The sequence below is a fragment of the Hyperolius riggenbachi genome, chromosome 10, assembly GCF_040937935.1.
Source record: "Hyperolius riggenbachi isolate aHypRig1 chromosome 10, aHypRig1.pri, whole genome shotgun sequence".
NCBI lineage: Eukaryota > Metazoa > Chordata > Amphibia > Anura > Hyperoliidae > Hyperolius > Hyperolius riggenbachi.
In genome coordinates, this window is record NC_090655.1 from 114024522 (window position 1) to 114037535 (window position 13014).

The 13014-nt window shown below is 41.3% G+C and overlaps 1 protein-coding gene and 1 long non-coding RNA gene across 4 annotated transcripts in view; one reads left to right on the forward strand and one right to left on the reverse strand.

The window, feature by feature from the left end:
- The window catches only part of LOC137535700 (uncharacterized), a 119466-nt gene that overhangs the window by 63804 nt on the left and 42648 nt on the right, over positions 1–13014 (reverse strand). For both annotated transcript variants that reach the window (XR_011024452.1, XR_011024453.1), the window contains exon 3: positions 7941–8054. This is a non-coding gene — a long non-coding RNA (uncharacterized lncRNA). The remainder of the gene's footprint in view (positions 1–7940; positions 8055–13014) is intronic.
- Positions 1–13014, forward strand: part of PIK3AP1 (phosphoinositide-3-kinase adaptor protein 1) — a 169387-nt gene that overhangs the window by 51410 nt on the left and 104963 nt on the right. The gene's annotated exons all lie outside the window — the stretch shown is intronic.

Here is a 13014-nt window from a genome sequence, read left to right on the forward strand (position 1 = left end):
TACTTATAGAAACTTTTTAGAAACAAATCTGGTCTGGAACATTAGAAAACCAACAGCAAATCCAATAATAAAAAATACATTGAACATCTGGAAGGACTTTACTAAGCAGCACAAAAATCATACACTAGCTACTAATTTATCTATTCCTTTAGTAAATATCACAAATGTGGTAAGGAAAATTTCTGTTGATAAATGGATAGAGGTGGGAATTGATACATTGGATAAACTCTTTGAGGAGACGGATCTTAAATCTTTTGAAGAACTGGTTAATACATATCATTTACCTAGTTCAGAAGAATGTACATATATTAAAATAAAAAAATATCTTCAGAAACATATACCAATTCAGGTTCTATATCCACCCCAAATCAAGAAATTACTTACCCCAGAAAAAGATTATATGAAAGGGACGGCTCTCTTTTACAGATCATGGTTATCTGTTAGGGGAGAAGTCCCCAAATGGCAATTAAAGAAATGGCAAGACTTTTTCAAAATGGACATTTTACAGGAAGAATGGGAATCTGCAGTCAGATCTGTGAAGAAATCTTCACATTGTGTATCACATTTGGAAAACTTTATTAAACTGTTGTGGCGGTGGTACTTTACACCAGAAAAAAATTCAAAATTTGACCCTAAGGTTTCACCATTATGTTGGAGAGAGTGTAATCATACAGGCTCTTTGGAACATATATTTTGGACTTGCCCAAAAATCCAACCGCTTTGGAAGGAAATGGAAGATTTTTAAAAAAAACTACCTGTAAGTCTCTCTCATATACCTCCACATATGGCATTATTGCACATCCACACAGTTGAATTACCACCCAAAGAAAGAATTATTTTCAATCATTTATTTATAGCCACTAAATTACAAATTATTGAACATTGGAAGACTACACAGGTTCCAAGGTTTGAAGATGTCTTAAAAAAAGTGGAATTTAACTTCATAGCAGAAAAGTCATGGGCAGTCAAAACAGGAAATTTGCATTCATTTTTAAGGAAGACTGATTTATGGCCCAAATTATATCCTCAGTCTCAATTATCAAATATGTAGTTTTAGAACTCATACCCTCTCACAGATTGTATATAATTCCCCAGGACTCTATTTGAAAGTTAAAATAATATTCAAATGCACTCCAATATACTCTCGGCAACTATATTCACACCCTTTTTTTTTTTCTTTCTTTGCCCCTTTTATTGTTTATTAGTTTAGAGGTTAATCATTTTGATGATACATAGTAGGGGTATAAATACTCCATACATTCTAGATATAAAGACAGACTGTATATTTATTAGAATAGATCATCAAAATCTTTAAATGATGATCTAACTGTAATACAGTTTTATAAAGGCTGGATGCGACTTCCAGTAATTTTGTTGGTTGGATCTTAGTCCACCAGTTACTGGAGGATTCAGCTCCATGGAAAACAACAGACAATGAGCAGTATTATAGTGTTTATTAGCATACATCTTATATTGTATTGTTGAATAGGATTTATGACATACATTGTTCTATAATAGTTTTTATTCTGATCTGTTGAAATTGGTCTAATAGTTCATTGTTTGATGTAATAATCATATTGTTATTCATAAGTCGTTTTATGAAAATGACTGTATTTAAAAATTTGAAAAACCCCAATAAAAATTATTGAAACCTAAACACGATTTAATTCGTACTCCAAAACACATGCAACGCGTTTCGCGGGTCTCTAGCCCGCTTCTTCAAGCAATAATACAGATAGGCGTAACTCTGAGGCGCTGTACCTGGCTACACAACTTCTGAGTTACTCCTATCTGACAGGTTTTGGACATCAATACACTGAGGAGGCAGCAAATACTAAAGACACGTTTGCTACTTATACTGGGGTGCGAATAGTTCGGGGGCGCATTTTGGAATCTCTGCCTCTAGTGCTGGAGAACCTTGTCCCAGCCCTGAGATGGACTAGTCCAAAACCTGTCAGACCTGTCTGATTCTTACTGCTTACTGTAAACAAAAGCAACAGTGTTTACAGTCTTACAAATTTCACAATTTAAAGAAACTTTCTTGCGTGTAGGTGGCAAAAGTTTACAACCTTGACCTGGGTCATAGCAATTTACTACAAAGAATACTAAAAGACTAGTGATATAAGGAATTGCAGTCACATACACACATGTAGTGATTTTGGAATAATTTCAGGGTAGAAATTCCAGTCAGATTTAATTAAAGTGATAGAATCTAGCTGCTGTTGATCACAGTGACAAATGTGTGTATGGTAGCCTTAAAAAGTGGTAGTAGGAAGTCAGGTAGGTAATCTGAGCTCAAGTTGTCAATGACTTGGACATTCACAGCTTTCCATATTTCTGTACTGAGTACCTAGCAAGCTATGAAAAACAAAAGATTGCTTTCTTAACCACTTAAGGACCAGCGGTCTCTGGGCACTTAAGGACCAGAGACCGCTGGTCCAATCCCGCCAGAATCCCGACGAATCGCCACGCATACCTGCTGCAACCGCCGTCACCGCCGCTCGCCGAGCCCCCAGGACATAGACTCTGCCTGTCTCTATGACTTTCATTGGCTCCTGACCCTGTTTTTCAATGTAAGCCAATGGGAGTGGCTTATATTGAAAGACAGGGCCAGGAGCCAATGAAATCGGCTCCTGACCGGCTCACATGGCTCTGCCGTCATAGAGACAGGCAGAGCCTGTGAGATGCGGCGACAATCGTCGGGTTTGAGCGGCGCGATCGGCGGGTAGCGGCGGAGACGGCGGATGCGCGCTGCGGACAGTGATTGAAATCTACGCCCTGCCAGCCAAAAGCCCACCATAACAGGGCATAGATTTCAATCACTGCGGTCCTTAAATGGTTAAAACAGAAAGAATTTGCGATAATTTAGGTAGGCGTGAGCTCCAAGATTTCTCCCAGTGCATCACTGCTGAAATATGCAAAGTACCCATTGTTGTCCCTGTGAGCTAGCCACACCTCTAGATCCGCTGGAATGCAATAATATGTCAGCTTATTAATATTACAGAGCCACAATAATCCAACATGCAAACAGACTGTTTTAGTCTGACTAATCCCAGCGGTGGAGAACGCTGTTGGGAGACTGAAGGAGGTGCGGAACTCTGCCTACGAAGCGGAGAAGTGCGCGCAGCGCAAATGCAAGCCCCAGGACTTTACGCCGATCAGCGTAAGGCGGTCCTGGGGCTGCCATCGCAGCCACGCCCATCGGCGTGACGCGGTCAGCAAGCAGTTAAAATATAAAGAATTCAGGTTGGAGTGAGCTTCAAGTACATCAGTGCATCACTGCTGCAACACTCCTAGGAGTTCTGGTTCACCATTTAGATTTCTGTGATCTGCAGTTACTTTATTTATCACGTGAGCAAAGTGTGTGCATAGAATTATGACATTCATTTTTTATTTTAAAAAGGCACTGCAGTGACATAAAGTAGAATGTAGTAAGTTACTGAGGATACCCACTCTTATGGTAATTTTTCCTGGCTTCAGCATCAAAAACATTCCCTATATCCGTATATTGCTGTATATTGTATGTAACCCTGCCAGGGGCATTCCAGGTTACTGACAGGGAGGGGGGTGTCAAAAAGGCCTCCCACAGAGGCTATGAGCAGAAGGGGGAAGCAGATGAAGAAGGAGGGGCAGTGGGGGCTCAAAGTACTTCCGCTAATCAGGAAGCAAAGTGAGCGGCATTGAAGGCGGAGACCTGTGGCACGTAACGGTGATGCAGCGCTCCAGCACCTGAAATGCAGGGGTTAGATGAGTCATTCCCTGAACCCCCCTCCTCCCGCTGCGCTTGTCGCATATCTGGAGGGGGAGAGTGTGGAAGGAGTGGACCTAGGTGAGAGAGAGGGGGTCTGCCCCTCCCTCCCCACCACTGTCCCCACTGCCCCTCCTTCCAAGCTTCCCATACTGGGGGCAACTATACTAGCTATACTGGGGCAACTATACTACCTACACTGGGGAAACTATACTACCTACACTGAGGGCTAACTATACTGGGGCAATTATACTACCTATACTGGGGCAACTATACTAACTACCTATACTGGGGCAACTATGCTACCTATACTGAGGCAACTATACTAGCTACCTATACTGTGGGGCAACTTTATTAGATATACTGGGGGCAACTATGCTACCTATACTGGGGCAACTATATTACCTATACTGGGGGCACCTATACCTGGCATTACACGCTGTGGCGCACTTAGTATGCTGCACTCGCTACTTTCCTTTTTTGGGGGCGAGGTGGGTGTCTTTTAATACCCAGCAACGGGTGGCAAATGTCCTAGGTACGCCACTGAACCCTGCCATCCCAGTGATGTTTACACTAGGCTGATTAGCTATGTGGAATTCTACCCCCCTCACCCCAAGAGCATTCTGGGAGACCAGGTATATTTTGTGCTGGTTTTGGAACTCTCAGTAAACAAACTTTCAGCAGAGATCACCTGAAAGGACTAAATATGTTGCCACCCGTGATCAACTTCAGAATGTAAATCTGGAAGAGGAAAGATTTTACAATGGGAAAACATTGACTAAATAATTTATGAATGAATATTGTAAAAAAATTAGCAATTTTCATCATTATGTTATTTCCACCACAGTTTCTCTTTAAGGTTTCTTTGTGTTATTTTCTCTGCCCCAAATGCAGTTAAGACCAAAGTTGGTCATATAGACTTGAGTCTGTTTAACTTTACCTATGAAACCAACAATTGCAGAAATAAAAGCATACAAAAGTGGATGTAGGATGTTCTGTGGATGTTCTTAAAGTGAACCTCCAGACTAAAAATCTACTCAGCAGGACTGAAAAGGCTTGGCGTTTCTTTAACAGTCTCACAGCATCAGAACTTAGTTTTTCTTATCCAAGCCTCATTTTTAGCTGCACAGAAGCTAAGCTCCGCCCCATCTGCCTGGGGATTTCCCCCCCGGATGCTGTGCAAAGCATGATGGGGTTTCTGATGTTGTTCTCGTTGCCTAGCGCACGCAGCTGGGAGGGGTGATCAGGACACAGGACAGTTGGAACGGTGTCTCATGCTCCCTGTCGCCTCCTTTAAACCAGAAAGATGGCTGCCCCATGAAATCACAAACATTTGCCTGTTCTTTTAAAACAGGGTGGGTAACAGATTATATTACCTATCTATTTTAATTAACATAACTAATGTAACTTAATGACAGTTTGTTTGTTTAGTTCCTTTTTAAGGATCATAATAGTATTTTTTTTAGTTATGCTATACATGTGTGGCAATATGTTTCAGTCGCACAAATTTAATAGCCCATGCCAAGTATTCAGATATGTGTCCATGGTGTCATTTATTCTGATATTAATCCTTTAATTTGGCCACTAACGGTCCAATTTCTAGCGAAAAATTGTTCAAGTGATCAGATAATTCTGATCGGATGTGATCGGATTGGTTGTAAATATTCTCCTTTGATGGGCACAATTGACTATGAATGTTTATAAAAACAGTCATCCAGTTGGATTTTCGTCGAACCAAAATTTGAATTTTCTTGTTGGTTGTGGTAGAAAGTAAAGATTGGTTTGTTGATGGTGTAGGGAACGATGTAGTATGATATTTCACTTCCACAATTTTTCATTAGAAATTGGATCGTTAGTCGCCACCTTTAGTGTGCCATAATCAGACACATTTTACAGATAGATTCCCTGCTCACTGAGAAGCTAAGTGGATTCTTGCCACCATAGCTATTGTATGTGTTAAACAGAAGAACAGCAAGGCCCATTAATACAGTCTTATTGAAGACTTATTTCTAGCCGAAATTTCCAAGTAATCCTACATAACCACAACAAACACATGCAAAACCATCCCCATTGCTTTACACCCAAATGTAAAACCTTAGTGTATGTGATGTGTAGTGAAGAACCTATATAGATCAAGGACACAGGTGTCAAACTTCAGCCCTCGAGGGCCATATCCATGCCAGTGTTTAGGATGGACTGAGAAATGGAGGAATGTGTTGATAAGCCACACCTTTCCTGTTTCAGTCCCATCAATTAATTTGAGCTGTGCCAAAAAATGTGTGAGTACCTCAGCTCTTGCGGATTGGAGTTCAACATCCCTGGTTTAAACAATATTGTTAACAATGCTTTTACATAAGGGACCTGATGACTGCACTATAAAGTGGGAACCTGGGAGGGCACTAAGGAAACTGGAAAGTAAATTTTATTTTAAGGATGCTGATTTTTTCTTGTGAGTGGTTATAGAATACTGATTTAGGGTCTGATGCATGAACAAGGCCTAAAGTAATTTTGCCATGTGCAGGTAGAGCACTGCAATTTTACTGTTCCTAACACCAGAGGAGTACTGCTTATTACTCTATTAGCGCCATGCTCATTACCACAGTAGCCCGCGCATTGCTTTGGTAGGCTGCGCGTTACCAAAGCAATGTGCACATTATCCTTGTAAATTGCAGGGCGCTATTATAGGCCTTTTGTGCCCTTAGTAAGAGGCCAGTATTTATCTGGTGAAACTGGTGGGTGTATTATTTAAGGAATGCTGTGGGGCGAGAATATAATTTTGGTAACGTGGTAATGAAATTCCCAGAACATCCAAATATCTGCAGTGTCCAAAACATACATTATTTTTCGGAATATAAGACGCTCCGGACCATGAGACGCACATAGGTTTAGTGGACAAAAAGCAGGAAAAAATATACTAATCCTGGTGCATCCATGGTGCAGGGGCGTCTAATGGAGCTTTCCCCCCAAAATTATTGTCTCCATTTTACCTTTTGGATCCCCTGTGTCTCCCTCTGTCCTTCCTGTGTCCCTCTCTGCCCTTCCCGTGTCCCCTCTGTCTGTGCTGCGTCTCCCTCTGTCTATCCTATGTCTCCTTCTGTCCGTCCTGTGTTCCTCTCTGTCCATCCTCTTCAGTCCTTCCTTTACTCCCTCAGTCCATCCAGTGTCCTTCCATGTCCATCCTGTGTCCTCCTCTCTCTGTCCTGTGTGTCCTTCCCTGTCTGTCTGATGTGACGGACTGCCAGTGCCGCACTCTCACAAAGTCTAATGATGACATGGAGGGGCAGGGGAAAGTCGTGTCGCCAAGGTATGTCCCCCCACTGAGCGCCTCCAAGGAGAAGTTGATGGTGACGTGAGCGTTCTCCGCCCACAAGCGAAGGGGCATCTATAGTGTTGGGCATAGATTGGCATGGGTAACCAAGGGAATGCCTTAGCATGCTGGATTATCGGCTGGAGTGGTTGTTATCATCCAATTTTAATCTAGTGTGTGTACGGGGCTTAAGAGGTTTTGAATCAACATTTGTTGGTTTGATGCCGTTATATCTGCTCCATGACTAACATTCAATATACCTAACTTGCGCAAGCTCCTTTGGTAGCATGTTCTACAAGAGAAGAAAAAGCAGAGCTACAGGGGCCCAGTGTAAAATGATACTGGGCAGAGTTGGGACAAGGTCCTCCACCACTCAATGCCAACACTGATTGCTATTAGACTAAGAGGCGCTCCAGGGCCCCCAGCCCCCAACATCTTAATCTCTAGTTATCTGGCTTGCAGTCACTGCCATGTATCCCCTTTTCTTATTTCTCTCTGCTTCAAACACAATAGGGGAATGATAGCTGAGTGAGTTGTGCGCCCCTCCTACACTGCGCCCCAAGGCTGGAGCCTCTCCCGCCTTTGCCTCGGTCTGGCACTGATGCTGGGTAAGAAGTGGGGAATGTGTGTAAAAGGTGTGGCCCATGACTCTGTATTGCACAAACTTATCTCATAATTTATCTCACCTTATTTGTTTCTCACCTTGTTTATAGAATATCTATTCAGTAACCGTCAGGCACAAATAACTTAAAATAAGTTATGCTTCGTTATTTAAAGCTTGATATTTCCACTTATTAGATATTAAAAAGGAAAACAAAATTTTAACTTATGAAAGGATTACGTTTTTGGACTTGTATAACAAAGGTTGCAGACAGTCTTACTTACTCTGGAACTGCAGCTTCTGCGGTTTCACGGTAGTAACTGGAATTTGGCAATGGCACAACTCCTACATTCATAAGGAAGTATTACGTTCATTTTCACTTTGGATGTTAACTGTTGCTGTAAATCCATAGATAACAATCCATTTGAGAATTCAAGGTATGCTTCGTATGGTTCTAAACATTAAAGAGAGCCCAAGGTGGGCTCATAGGTTTAAAAAAAAACTGTAGGCTACCTGATCCGGGGGGCTGAGCGGATCAGGTATCCGTAAAAAACGCTGCTCCCTGCCCCTACCGTGGGCCGCACTGGCCTACTTTCACTTTTGTGACCTCTGGACGCTGAAAGGAGAGACTCTTTGTCTCTCTCGGCATGCAGGGAGGCAGGGGAGTGGCATGGAGCATGGCCAGGGAAAGAGAGCTGTCCAATGGCAGCTCTGGAAACCCTCCAGGAATGCCCCTGGTGGGGGTTTTAAACAGGGAATCCCTCTCCCCTATGTTTACCTCAAACATTGTCGCTAATCTCGTGGTGCTATAGCGAGGCGTTGCTGCCTAAACCTGATGTGGCTCCTGAGCATGGAACACAATAGTACATCCCCACCAACACAGATCTCTGCTGATTCGTGCATTGGTTAGAAGCCGTTTTCAGTGGCTCCTGACCGCCTGATCACTGAGAGCCAATAGCAGGACTGCCAGGCAACTGGTATACAGTGGATTGCAAAAGTATTCGGCCCCCTTGAAGTTTTCCACATTTTGTCATATTACTGCCACAAACATGAATCAATTTTATTTGAATTCCACATGAAAGACCAACACAAAGTGGTGTACACGTGAGAAGTGGAACGAAAATCCTACATGATTCCAAACATTTTTTACAAATAAATAACTGCAAAGTGGTGTGTGCATAATTATTCGACCCCTTTGATCTGAGTGCAGTCAGTTGCCTATAGACATTGCCTGATGAGTGCTAATGACTAAATAGAGTGCACCTGTGTGTAATCTAATGTCAGTACAAATACAGCTGCTCTGTGAGGGCCTCAGAGGTTGTCTAAGAGAATATTGGGAGCAACAACACCGTGAAGTCCAAAGAACACACAGAACAGGTCAGGGATCAAGTTATTGAGAAATTTAAAGCAGGCTTAGGCTATAAAAAGATTTCCAAAGCCTTGAACATCCCACGGAGCACTGTTCAAGCGATCATTCAGAAATGGAAGGAGTATGGTACAACTGTAAACCTACCAAGACAAGGCCATCCACCTAAACTCACAGGCCGAACAAGGAGAGCGCTGATCAGAAGTGCAGTCAAGAGGCCCATGGTGACTCTGGACGAGCTGCAGAGATCTACAGCTCAGGTGGCAGACTCTGTCCATAGAACAACTATTAGTCATGCACTGTACAAAGTTGGCCTTTATGGAAGAGTGGCAAGAAGAAAGGCATTGTTAACAGAAAGCATAAGAAGTCCCGTTTGCATTTTGCCACAAGCCATGTGGGGGACACAGCAACCATGTGGAAGAAGGTGCTCTGGTCAGATGAGACCAAAATGGAACTTTTTGGCCAAAATGCAAAACGCTATGTGTGGCGGAAAACTAACACTGCACATCACTCTGAACACACCATCCCCACTGTCAAATATGGTGGTGGCAGCATCATGCTCTGGGGGTGCTTCTCTTCAGCAGGGACAGGGAAGCTGGTCAGAGTTGATGGGAAGATGGATGGAGCCAAATACAGGGCAATCTTGGAAGAAAACCTCTTGGAGACTGCAAAAGACTTGAGACTGGGGGGAGGTTCACTTTCCAGCAAGACAATGACCCTAAACATAAAGCCAGGGCAACAATGGAATGGTTTAAAACAAAACATATCTATGTGTTAGAATGGCCCAGTCAAAGTCCAGAGCTAAATCCAATCGAGAATCTGTGGCAAGATCTGAAAACTGCTGTTCACAAACGCTGTCCATCTAATTTGACTGAGCTGGAGCTGTTTTGCAAAGAAGAATGGGCAAGGATTTCAGTCTCTAGATGTGCAAAGCTGGTAGAGACATACCCTAAAAGACTGGCAGCTGTAATTGCAGCAAAAGGTGGTTCTACAAAGTATTGACTCAGGGGGCCCACACGTACACCCCACTTTGCAGTTATTTATTTGTAACAAATGTTTGGAATGATGTATGATTTTCGATCCACTTCTCACATATACACCACTTTGTATTGGTCTTTCACGTGGAATTCCAATAAAATTGATGCATGTTTGTGGCAGTAATGTGACAAAATGTGGAAAACTTCAAGGGGGCCGAATACTTTTGCAACCCACTGTAGTTTATAAGGAAATACATTTGGAACCTTATGCTTCTTACTTCAGGTTCCTTTTAAAAGTGTACTTGCCTGACTTATGGACAGTTTCTTGAACATACAACTACATCTATGAAAGTTTTCTAATAGAAATTGTATATTTACAAAATACCAATACATCTCAGAATAATGCTTCAAAGCACAGGAAATACAAACAATGTTCTATGCAATTATTGTAAGATGGAAAAAAATTGGCAAAAATCATCAAGTAATTCCTGCTCTACAGATCTGTTATCTGGTGATGTTAGTTTGTTGCACAGACACATTACTTAGACAAACAAATGTCTGACTTGAAGCCAATGTTAAAGAGGAACTGCAATGAAAATAACATAATGAATACAATTGCTTATTTTTTTTTTTACAATATTCATTAATAGATTATGTAGTCAGTGTTTCCCCATTGTAAAATTTCTCCTCTGTCTGATTTTATATTCTGAAATGTATCTCTGGTTGTGACCCCTTTAGTTCTGCCAAATGATCTGTGCGGAATGTTCGTTACCGAGAGTAGTATGCACAGGGGGAGATATTGCTTGCTTGTCAGTTGGAAAATGGTGTTATTTCCCTCAGTGCAATGAGGTTCACAGACAGCAAACTGTCAGGACCTTGGTCATGACATCACACTGTGAGAGGGGTTTCACCACAATATCAGCCACACAGAACCCCCTGATGATCTATTTGAGAAAAGTTAAAATATTTCTCAAGGGAAAGGGGGAAGGTTCATTCTTAATAATAATATAAGGTTAAAGTTCCTCTTTAAAAAAAAAACCGTAACCAAGAATTGAACTTCATCCCAATCAGTAGCTGATACCCCCTTTCCCATGAGAGATTTTTACCTTTTCTCAAACGGATCATCAGGGGGCTATGTATGGCTGATATTGTGGTGAATTGCATTGTGGGAAATAACAGCTGTTTCCAACTGCCAAAAATGCAAGCAGCATCTCCTTCCAGTGACATAACCTGCCAGCAGTAAAAATGTCACCATGTGATAAATGTCAGAATGTAAATCAGGGAGAGGAAAGATTTTACAATGAGCAAACAATGACCAAATCATTTATACAGAATTACTTTAAGAATTAAGAACTTTTTTATTACATTATTTTCACTTGAGTTCCTCCTTAAGGCTAACCACATATATTGCAATGCGAACGTACAAGCTTCAAGCAGTCTACAAAACACTCAAATGATATGTAGGCTTTCCTGTCAAATCTGTTCAAGGTATTTTTATTTGGTTGCCACTCACTCTAAACAGGTGTCCGTAAGGCGGTAAAAACTCTATAAGAACATATTGCAAGAACAGAAAGGGCAGTGCATAGACACCATAGACACCAATGAATGCTTACTAACTCGTGCTGCTGATATACAATGTGACAACTTCTGCTGCTCAAACCATGAGTCACAACTACGCAATGTGGTGTGATGATCCAATACGTAAAAGAAAAAAACCTAAAGTTAATGTCCTACATTTGTATACTGTACCCATTTTAAGGAAGTGCAAGTTTTTCGCTATTCAGAATGAAAATATTTCACGTGATTTCAGTTTCTGGTAATGTTTCTTAATGGCTCTTTGAGAATCACATGGTCACACAGTACAGTTTCAAGATTTTGGAAAATGTTCACCCTACTGTTGTCTTACCTTGTTATATCTTCTATGCATTTTCTTTGTTTAGTAAGTTACTATAACTAATGCATTGCTTCCAGAGACGTAACTAGAAATGATTAGTCAAATTGTGATGCACTATGCAGGAAATAAGCTATATTGCATATCTCATGACTTTTATAGAAGTCTGATTGGGACTCCTTAAAGGGTCACTATGGCGAAAAATTGTAAAATTTAAAATATGTGCAAACATATACAAAGAGGAAGTACGTTTTTCCACAGTAAAATGTGTCATAAATTACTTTTCTCCTATGTTGCTGCCAATTACAGTAGGTAGTATAAATCTGACAGAAGCAACAGGTTTTAGACTAGTCCATCTCCGCATGGGGGATTCTTGGGGAATTATTTATTTTCAAAAGTACTTAGTGAATGGCAGTTGCTCTATCCAACTGCCAAAAAACTGTGTAGCGAGCAGGGAAGCTGGCCAGCATCATTGTTTAAATCCATTTTAGGGACTATCTTTATAAAGAATAAAAGCCTTGCTGAGAATCCCCTATGAAGAGATGGACTAGTCCAAAACCTGTTACATCTGTACGATTTCTACTATTTACTGTAAATGACGGCAACATAGAAGAAAAGTAATTTATGGCTCATTTTACTCTGGAAAAAACATACTTCTTATTTTCTATGTTTGCACATATTTTAAATTTTACAATTTTTCGGCATAGTGCCCCTTTAATATTCTATATAACTGGTAATGAAAAAGGGCTGTGTACAGGACAGGAACATGCGCTATGTGAAAAGGAACTACACACAGGGTTTGATTTAGTAGGGTTGGAAAACAGTGGTTAACATAAGAATGTGTAAGGCCTGGAACCCACTACAAGTCGCACATTTTTAATTAGCGTTTTGTAAGTGATTTCATGAGCGTTTTCCGGTGATTTTGTGAGCGATTTTAAAAAGTGTATGCTTTTTGCCAGCGACTGTGATAACAATTTGCGATTAGCCGTTTGCAGTAATTCAAAATCACACACAAATTGCTATGTGAGTGATTTCCCACTGCTTCAATACTTTACGTAGGAGTGCAAACACTCCCAAAATGCTGCATGTCCTGGATTTGCCTAATCGCAATCGCTCTAGTGGAA